The following is an 11,010-nucleotide window of genomic DNA, read 5'->3' on the forward strand; positions in this document are numbered from 1 at the left end:
GTGTGTTTTGTCCATTTGCCTCTCTAATCATTGCACTTTATGCCTTGTCTTCCCAAGAGCACATAACATTAAATTCTGACAAGGATTGCCCCTGATTTATGATTCAAGAAGTTCATTATTACTTTTTAAAAATTATTATATTTGGATCAGGAAGCTGCCCGTGAAAACTCCATTCTTCTCTCTCCATTTGATAGCAAGTCATCCACAATGATGAAATGTTTCATCCTCCGAAGAAAACGTCTTCAAACATTTCAACATTTCAGTCCCCACCTGTCATGACCGGAGCCCAAAAATCCTTTCATCCTTACTCACATCAAAGAACAGTTTAACTGTGAGCAACAGTCATCCCAGCTCTATACTGACTACTTTAAAATGCTCAATTGCTAGAAACATTCAGGGCCAGTCTGAGCTGAGTGCTGAGCTACCTGGTATGATTGTAGATGTCCCTGCCCATTGCAGGGGTTTGAAATAGATGCACTTTAAAGGTCCCTTCCAACACAAATTATTCTATGATTATATGAAAGCTCATCAATCACCTTTTTTTTAGTAGAAAAGACTGATAAGTGAACTGGTTCCCAGATCCTCCCACAGCTTAAGCTGAAATGATTGCTAATAAGTGGCTCCTCATCTTTCTACTGGCTGTGTTTATCTTACTCCACCCTCAGAAATTCCCAAAGTCCTCTGGGTTTTCCGGGATTGTTAACAGTCATCCACAGTAACACTGCAGAGAACTTCAGGAGCTCAAAAATTAATTGCATCATGTCCTGCAGATTTGGATACAGTTAGTTTGTTTAAATAGTTTCTGTGAGGGGGTATTTTTATGAAGACAACTCTTGTGTTTTGTTGACCAGATGTCCTACATACATCCTGGTTTACAGAGTCTTTGCTCCAAATTTCTGCAATTGATGCTGTGTGTTTGTGGCAAAGGAAGACTCTCAAAAAGACAACCCAGTTGCAGGTCAGCAAACAGCTGGTCCTGTACAAAGACATCTCAGAGTCTGGCTCATTCTATATTCTGTATCTGTACTTAAAGAAAGTCTCCCCAAAACCTTAAACTTCAAACTCGAAGAGCATTTCACAAAATCATTAGTGTTAAATCACTGTGACAGTTTTCTCAATCTGTGAAACAAAAATTCCTTTCTAATATGTACAAGTCTGTTCTAAGAAACCTGCAAAAACCCTTTCTAGGAAACAAGATACCTCTGGTAACCTAGCTATGTTGACCTATATTGGAGAGTGGAGTAGAGGAAGATTTGTGTACAGTCATCAGTGGAAATTCCATCAGCCCAAGGGCTATTTCTGTATGCTCAGACATGCCTGAAGGTGTCTAAAGTCCAAGCAGTTCTTTTAGTCATGGAGATCAGTGCTGGAAGACATGGTGGGAGGAAGGATGCCCTCTGTTCTGGCTCCAAACAGAATCTCATGTTAATGAGATGGATTTAATTTCCCTGAACGGCACATATTGCACTAACCTTGTGCTGTTAGTACAAGTAAATACTGAAAAAATCTATAGGTTTCAGGCTGTAATCCAAGTTGCAAGTGAACCCACACCCACAGGATTCATTGCTGTTCACTACGTGCAGTCACACAGAAAAGTGTTTGATTTTTTCAGTATTGATGTGATGGAAACCAGGTGGCGAAACATGGGTGAATCAACTGTTGCACTGCAAGATAATGAATTACTCTTACTCTCAGCTTCCCTCTAAACTGAGCTGAAAATTTAATTATTTTTGGGATGCCCACTCTGGAGTGAGCTTGTGCAAAATGGTACATTTCTTCCATGCTCAGTAACCTCAATTTATTTACTCTTCTTCCAACTACTTACTTTGAAATATTTGTATATTTGCAAATATGTAAAACTTTCTCCTGGAACCATCAAGACCAACTATTGGGTGAATTGATTAAATAATTATGTTAATTACATTTACTCAACTGAATTCCTGAGGGAATAAAGGAGTAGAATCATAGAATTATAGAATCATGGAATGGTTTGGGTTGGAAGGGACCTTAAAGACCATCTCACTTTCCCATGGGTGGGGAGCCATGGAGAGAATAAGAGAAATATTAGTGTCAGAAAGTTAATGTATCTTACCTAGGTTTTATTTCCACTTTCTTATGGAAACTTTACAGATGCTATGTCATAAAACCCACAAGCGCAGATAGCAAGTGCTTTCTTGTGCTGTTAGTAAACCCTTTGTAAGATCAAATGAGGACACCAGAGACACAGTGGTACCATGTGAGCTTTAGCTCCCAGTTGTGATGCACTTGCAAATTCTCACTGCTGTGAAATGCACCTCTGCAAAAGCTGCTCAGAGTCATGTGAAGAAATCCAGAATTTAGAAGGGATCTTGGGATTTGTCAGCCTGATGTGAAAATGCAAAAATTGATGGGCTACAGCCTGACTGCTCCCTATGTTTTCCATCCAACCATCTACTGTATTGAGACTAGTCTAGGCAGATTCATTTTGGCAGTGACAACAGAAGATGTAAGTCAGGTATATTGGATGGATCAGTCTTGATCTTCCCAATGGAAGTGTGTCCTCCTGTGTACATAACCTCATATCCCTTTGGGATCCCATTGCTGCAGAATGGAACCCAAAATAGGCATTCTTGGTTCTTCTGCTATTTGCTCCCATGTGGCCGAGAAGTAACTCAAGGCATTTTGCAATAATCTATGCAGTGAGCAGAAGAACTAGTTGTTATCTCTGCTTTTCTGGTTTTGCCTTTTTTTCTTTTCTTATTTTCAAACTCACAATGAATTTGGTGCATTTGGTAGTGGCTGTGACAAAATGGGAAGTACAGTGGGAATTTACATTTATAAGTACTTTCGTGACATCCATTTGAGATGGCTGCACTTGAATATGAGACTTTATCAACAGCACAAATATAGACTTGGATATGTGCTATGTGAATATGAGACTTTACCAATAGCACAAAGGAAGGAACATCAGCCAGAACTACACATCCAGAAACACGGATCAGGGGAGGTCCATGAAGTTGATCTGGCAGAAAAGAATGATTTAAGTACAGCAAGTAGTTTGGGGTATTTTGAGTAAAAAGTGCAAAACAGAATTGAAAGTATTGATGAGAATCTGATGGTCATCAGGCTAATGTCAGTGATGAGGGTAAAAATCAGCCCATTTTCTTCCGAGCTCCTTCTGATGTGGCAGGCAGCTTTAGGCATGCTGGGACCTAAGTGACAGTGGGAAGGACTGGAAACTCCTCTTCCGAGATGTGGTGAGCTGATGGTGCTCACAAGTCATGTGGTGGTTTCTGCATCAGAGGAAAAATGTCACCCATGCACAGGAACTGCAAAAACAAACAAAACCAAATTTTTACAAGTAGTTGCGGATTTATATATTAATATCTTCCATGAAATGCACCTTCAAACCCAAGAAATTAGTTATCATCACAAAGCCACAGCTGTTGATAGGATCCTTGTAGCCAAAGGTTTTACCTGGGCATTTTTTACAGGTTTGTCTGGGATAAAAATGACCTGTGTAGTGACCTGTGACCTTCTTGTCTGTGTAGTGAATCCTTTTGCCACCTTTGCACTTTATTGTGAATAAAAACAAAGTTGAACACTAGGGAGATTTTTATAAGGGTCTTATACAAACTAAATGTATGATTATATAATTCCTAAGAAACAAAATCCTAAAATGTAGTTTGCTTATGTGACCGTGTATTAGGGTCCTTACATCATGCTTTCACATTTTCTTTAGTTATGTTTTGCTCATTTTTCCCATGAAAAATTTGTTGAATCTTTGTTTTGCTGAGGGTGGACCTCTCTTGGGTGGCAGTTGTTCTGTAGTATTTCTATCTTATAAGTCATTGTTTTGCAAGCTTAATAATCCTTAAAAGTAATTTTTTTCCCATGTAATTTTGAGGTTTCTTTTACCAAGTAAACCAAACCCCAAAATCCCAGGCAATGTATCTTGTGTAGTCAAAGGGACACCAGTGTAGTTGAGAACTCAGTGAACAGCACTGTATAAGGCCATAGAGATTTCAAACAAAAAGTCATTTCATGTTTTCAGTCTTACTAAATTTCTTTTTATACTAGGTCCTATTTTTAGAACCTAGTGACATCTTCCAGATGAGTCAGCATCTCAGTCAACATGGAAATTTTTGTCCTGGTGATTAAATATTGATAAGTCTGTTGAGAAAAGAAAATGACAGCTAACATATGAGGCTTCCCACAAAAGGGAAAAGATGCATCTTTTGGAAGTACACTAGAAAAAAAGTATCACCTCCATCTTGGTGCAACCAGTTGGATTCAGCAATGGAAAAATACCTGCAGCTCTGTGGGAGCTGGTGATGCACCCCAACTCCTCAATGGCAAAAATGCTGAGAGTCAGAGGTTAAGAGCCCAATAGGAATTTGTGAAGCAAAGTCTTAAGGCACTTTGTGGCTCCCCAGCAGCTGCAAGAAAACCTGCTTGGAAGATTAATCACATCCTTCGGAAGTTTTCAACATCTCTAGGTCAGATGACAGGAACATCAATGTTTAGAATTGCTATGCTATTTTTAAACAAACAAGAAGAGAGACCATTTATTTCTAACTAATTTCAAACAACCAGGATATTTTTTTCCTCTGTGTGTCTCAAATTGCTTTCCCCACAGAGCTATGGAGAGGGCAGCACACAGCCCATACCCATCAGTGCACACTGAGCAGGCCAGGGCCCGTGGCAATGATTCCATGGCTGCAAGCAAACTGATTTGAAAACACAGAGGTGAGAAATCAAATATGTATCCATGTCGGCTTGTTGTGTTAGGGGGAAAAAAAGGAGGAATTTTCAGGTTGCTGTGAGGATTTCAGTCTGCTTTGCCACACCTGAGCAATGACAAATGGGTTTCTAGATCTCATTTGATTGTCTGATAAACTACTGCATTCCAATACCTCTTACCCTTAGGAAAAGAGAAGTAGGTTCTGGGAGTAAGCGTGCTACTTTAAAGCAACCAACAGACAGTGCCTTTAGTATCATTATCTGGAAGAGCCACAGGCAGCACAACATGCCTTTTGCTTAAGTGCTGCTGGCTGGCAGCTCCTGCTGCTCCCGCTCTGCTCCTCTGGAAGGCAGAGAAAACATTGCTCTCCAAGGAATGGCTTGGTCTGTATTAGGAAAAGATCTGGAGATCTCTTGTGTGCTTAAAGGCAGCTGCTTTAATATTCAAGAGGTATTTTCAAAATATTGACATAAATGGAAAATAAAAGCCTTCTGGAAAAGCACTTTGCTATGGAGAGCATCATGTGCTTGCACGCGTCAGTGACCTGGGAGAGTTACCACTCCAGGGTGTAAAGAGTTTAGCTCAACAGAAACATTCTTCATGTCATTAAAAAAGCCAACTCACTTTCTGTTGGTGTACCTATTTAGGTTATGTTTCTGGGTGCATGTCTTTGCTTACCAACACTGGGGTTTTGGTGCCATCTTGCCCGATATCTCATCTCTGTGAGATCTAAGATGCCTCATATGCAAATTCAGGGAGTACTTAGCATCACTCCACTCCTCAGATTTCATCTTCCTCCTCTTCCAGAGGCTATTAAGCAATGCAAGTCTTTGCTACTGTTAATTCTGGATTTAAATGCTGCTGCTGAAGCATGCTCTTGTGAGCACTTAATTGTTTCATGCAATGGCTTTTCCCTTTGACTGGAGTTATCCAAACCCCTCATCACTTTGGTTTTATTTATGCCCCCTTTTTGCACATTCCATCTTGCATCCATTCATTGAGACAGGGATTTGTTTCCCTTACATCCATTTTATTAGACTATACAGTCTATTTTATTCTCTTTCAAGAAATAATATTTGATTCAAAATATTAAGGAAAATTCTATTTAATGGCTACTTGTGCTGTTACCTTGATAAACAGTGAGTTTTCCCTGTGCAACAAACTCAGTGCTGATGTTTCTACAGTACTTCTAGAAAACCATATTATTAAGGCTCAGCTCTGATATTCATACCTCTTTTACCTTTTTTTTGAATGGTTTTCTAAATTCTTAACCTTGTTATTATAAAAATTTAATGACGAATCAATTCTATCTTTTAATTAAACCAGCACAAATAGGCAGCTGGCAGATGGTAATGGCAAGAAGGCAAATGACATCAAAAGCCCTGATAAACTGGACTAAAGGGCTTTTTCTCTGCAACAAAAGAGCTTGTTTAAAAGGTGTTCCATTCGAGTACAAGCTGATAGAAAATAATGAATAAATGTGTGAGATGATAGATAGTAATAAAAAGTTTTATAAAAGCATTTCAGCCTGTGCTCTCAATGGGGATATTTGTGCAGCTCTATGACTTCTGATGCTTTTACTGCAGTTGACTCTCTCCCAATTGTCTGAATGAGCTTCTGACAGCAGATGGCATCTTCCTCAAAACCAGAAATCAAAAAGGGATTGTACAGGAGGAAACAAGATAGAAAGTTCATTGCCTTGCTCTGGCGGTCTGCTGCTGTTGACAAGGTCACATCAAAGATCAATGCCAAAATTTGGCCATGAGAATTCTCTCTGCTCACACAGGTTGGTGAAGCACAGTCCTTTACTGGAGCACTTACAGCTAGAAAGAGCCTGGATTCTTTTTAATAGGGTTGACACTTCAATGGCTCACCAGCAGGAACAGTCAGTTGCTTTGCAGCTGCTGCACAACCACACTGCCCACAGAACTCTGCTATGAACAGGTCAGCATTCAGCTGCCTCCAGCCAAAATCTGTGGCAAAATTACCTAATATACATTAGATATCACTTAGAACTCCACCTAAAGTTAAAGAGTTCTGAGCTTTTGGATATGCTCAGGTCTTGGCTTTGTCCTTTACTTACTTTAGAGGTGTGGCTCATGAGCTGCAAGCTGAACCACAATACCTGTATTTGTCCATTACCCAAATCTAAAGAGAAGAGCTTTTTTCTAAAGAAAGCTCAAAAGTCATTACAGTGTATGTTTATATCTGTATAAAAAGGCTGAAGCTTTGCTTTCAATCTGATGAAGGTCTAACATAATTTTCTGCTGCAGCATTAAGCTCTTCTGGCCACAGCACAAGTGTGACCAGAGCTTGCTCTGCTTTATTGACAGGATCTTTCTGGATTTGACCTGTGAGTATGCCCTCTAAGAAGAAGTTAAGTGAATAACATTTATTTTCTTAATGTGATTTCAGCATATCTGGAATGAAAGGTTATGGGATTAAATGACTTCTGTCAAACTCTGATATCTTCATTTGTTCCATAACAATCATAATAGAACTACAATAATTTCACAATTATAAGCTGCACCATTTTGACTAAAACATTGCTCTGAACCCGGAAGTGAGGCTTGTAATCAGGTGCGGCTTATATATTGATGAGGTTCAAAAATTTGCCAACCCGGAAGTGAGAGCCCGCAGGGCCCCGAGCCGAGCCAGTAAACTCCGCAATCCCACGATTCTGTTACTAATTGGCAACTTTGTGAAAGTTGTGCAAGCATCCTCGCTGGGAACGAAAGTGTGGCTTATAATCAGGTGCGGCTTATATATTGATGAAGACGTAAACGTTGTCGACACCCAGACACGAGGCTTATAATCAGGTGCAGCTTGTAATCGTGAAATTACTGTACTTGTTTTCTCCCTTCTTACTGTAATGTAGGAAGAGTGGATCTGGGATTTGGTTTTTTTCTAAAAACCCTCTTGTTGCTTTGTCTTTGCAGTTGGGGCACCAGCAGAGCAGCAGTAGCACCTGTGCACTCCTTGCATAACTCCACCAGAAGTAATTCAGAGAGTTAATGGTAATGAACAGATGTAAACAGAAACCAAAAGAACAAAGTATGTCATTAAACCACTTCTAATCTAATTCTTGTAGGTATTTCTGTATCCTCACAATGAAATATTCTAATTTTCCTTGTTTTTTCATAGTAATCAACTATTCCTGTAAATAGTTGAGTAGAGGACTTGTCTCCAGACTTTTCCTTACAGCCATGAAGATTTTGGCACTGTGGCCATTGATCTCAGCTAACACTGATGCATAGGTGAAATTTTTTGAAATTAATGAGACATACAAAAATTTGCACTTGGCAAATTGCTTCAGAGTCCAAAACCTGTAATTTGTGTGTCTGTGTATATGAAAAGTATTAACTGTGAAATTTTAACAGATAAAAGACAGTTAATTAGTGCTATAACAGAATCATGTGGGATCTTTGTTATGCCAAGTGTCTGGAGACAAACATTAAGAGACTGCTCTCAAAGCAGAAATATTTTAACTGTTGGAGTCCTGAGAGCTCTCATGGGCGTTGATGGTCCTGATCAGTCTCACCTGAGCTCCTGCCCACACCCTTTCCATCTGCACAGGAGACAATGTAAACCCAGTCCCAGAGGCTTCTTCCTACCTTGTGTTGCTGGAATGCAGTCTCCAGCTCAGTCACAGCCAGGCTTGTGCTCAGACATGAGTCTTGGGCCTCCTACCTGTGAACTGTCTTCCTGACCTTGGCTCTCCCTCAGGAAATACCCGATGGTCTGGGATCTTGCCTGACCCTTGGTTGCCACCATGAGGCCTGTCCTGCTTGCAAGGCTTCAAGGAATTGCACTGTCTGGGAGGACAGGTGTGTTGCTGTGGCTTCGGGAGCCATCAGCCTGCACTAACTGTAGCTGTACCCTTGCCATTAAGGTAAGATCACACTGACTGAAATGTAGTTTAAATGAGAACTGCTAGTAAACCATAATGCTCTGCCAGCTGTTATGAACAACCTGAAAACTGAGAATGCTTTAAGCACCACTGTAGTGGTCCAAAGAGCTATTTCTATTGGCTTGAGAGAATGTTTACATTTGACTTCAGATGGTTGATTCTGTTCCTTCATTTAGACACAATATCTTTATCTAAATCTTTAAGGTGAGGAAGGTATGGAGAGTTGGCACCATGTAGCATGTTTGTATAGCTTTCAGCAGCAATTGGAATCATTCTCTTGGCTATGAGATGCAAAACAGATTTATTGTAATGGCAGTCCTATCTCTTCATCTGGATTTGGGCTGCCATTAGCACTGATCTGTGCACTGTCCCTCTGGTAAATAAATCCTCTGTCCATCCTGAGCACACCTGCTGCCTTCAGCCTTAGGCAGAGGCCCACAGCCTCAGGGATAGGAGGAGCAGCTAGAGGGACTCAGCCTGGAGAAAAGGCATCCCAGAGGGGTCTTTTTCCCTCTTCAATTCCCAAAAAGGAGCTTGGAGCCAGGTGGGGTTGGTCTTTTCTCGCACAGAACAAGTAGTGGGACAAGATGAAATGGCCTCAATTTTCACCAGGGAAGGTTTAGATGTGCTATTAGGAAACATTTCTTCAGACACTGGCAGAAGCTGCCCAGGGCAGTGGTAGAGTCACCGTCCCTGGAGGGTTTTGAAAGGTGTAGCTGTGGCACATTGCTTAGTCGTGGGCTTGATTATCTCAAAAACATTTACTAACTTAAAAGTTCTGTTAGTCTGGTGCAGAATAGACTTAATGATCTTCTCTTCCACAGGTAGGAAAAGATAAAATGGCAGAAGAGGAGGCTGGTGATGGAGAAAACAAAGAACAAACAACTGCATCTTCTAGGGTAACACATTAATCATCGCTGCTATGTCTAATGTTGGCTGTAATATGGTACACAGTAGGGAGTCCCTTAGAACCACCAGTGATTTAATGGGGCAAAGAACGGGTTTATTAACAAATAACAATAATTACTGAGCTGCCGCTGTCCGTGGTGCTGGAGGTGTCGCCTGAGCCCCCGGGGACCAGCCACGCCCCAGGCCTGGCCATGATCGTCTCATTTATCTGGTCTTTGAAAACACCCGAGCAGGTGCACACCTGGTGGGAAGGGCCTCGAGCTTCCTGTGTAGTGTCAGGATCGGGAGGGCTCGGAATAGCTGAGAAAAAAGTGAAAGATGCCTGCAGGGCTAGACAGAAAAATTAATTATTCTTCTTCAGGCATGTTTTTGCATTCCAGGTCTAAAAGAACTATCTTAATGTTTATAAAGTGTACTGAAAAAATACCTTAACCCTCTCCACATACATTTGCTATTTTATTTGTCATTTGTCAGCTGCAATTTTAGAAAGTTAAAGTTGAGAAACTAACCCAGCTGAGATTAACAGAGAGCCACTTTAAAGTCACTTTCTTCCAGAATGTCATAATACAGTAAAACAACAATCTCAATGGCAGGAAAATCCATGATGGAAGAGTTCACACACTTTTAGCTCTGGGGAAATCCAACCATGAGGTGGGAAACAGATTTCGCAAGTTTCACTGTTATCAAAAAGAATTTCTTCTAAATTGATGACTTACCAAAACGCTTTCATGCTCTTAGACTTGATAAACTGGATGACTGTAGTAGATAAAGAATTGGCTGGATGGTCACACTCCAAGAGTTTTGGTAACAATGGTAACTGGTTTGCCAGTCACCCCTGGGTTGAACTGAAATTCAAAGAAAGGATAAAAGAAGACTCAAGGTGTAAATACAAACTTCAAAGCAAGGTAAATTAAAAACAAGCAAACAAAAAACAAAAAAACAAGACCAAAGCAACAACAACAACAGCAACAAAACAAACAAAAAACCCCTCACCAAAACCAGAAGGCCCACAGGAACAGAAAGCAAAGAGCTTTCAATATCAACAAAGGGAAAGGGACCTTCTGCTCACAGTCAAACAGACTAGGATATTTTGGAGCTGGGCATGTTGTGGTTTGAAATGAGACAAGTTCACTTGGCAATGTAAAGCTCCAAAGAAACACTGAGAAATGATGGAAACAATTCAAACATCTTTGTTATCAACACAAAAGGAAAGTTGAAATAGCATCCTGAATGCATATGATCTTTATTTAACAGATTCTTGTACTGATTCCCCCAATAAATGCTGAGTTTCACAAGGAAATAATGGTGTTCTGAACATCATAATTCTGCAATAAAACAATAAAGAGAAGACAAGGTTATAATCATAAGAAACTAGAAAGATAGTGCTGCTACTGGAATGTGAGGGAGTGCTGAGTCACTCTGCATTGGATGCTGCCATAGTAACTGTTTACCAGAGGGTTGGGAATGA

General features: G+C 40.4%; 1 long non-coding RNA gene across 1 annotated transcript; it reads left to right on the forward strand.

Moving 5' to 3' along the window:
• The first annotated feature begins 572 nt into the window (after positions 1 to 572).
• LOC117003617 lies at positions 573 to 10,453 on the forward strand. The gene is made up of 4 exons (XR_004419518.1): positions 573 to 6,509; positions 7,663 to 7,740; positions 8,450 to 8,615; positions 9,458 to 10,453. It is a non-coding gene; the product is annotated as an uncharacterized LOC117003617 (long non-coding RNA).
• The last annotated feature ends 557 nt before the right edge of the window (positions 10,454 to 11,010 follow it).

Source organism: Catharus ustulatus, chromosome 15 (genome assembly GCF_009819885.2).
Source record: "Catharus ustulatus isolate bCatUst1 chromosome 15, bCatUst1.pri.v2, whole genome shotgun sequence".
Taxonomy (NCBI): Eukaryota; Metazoa; Chordata; class Aves; order Passeriformes; family Turdidae; genus Catharus; species Catharus ustulatus.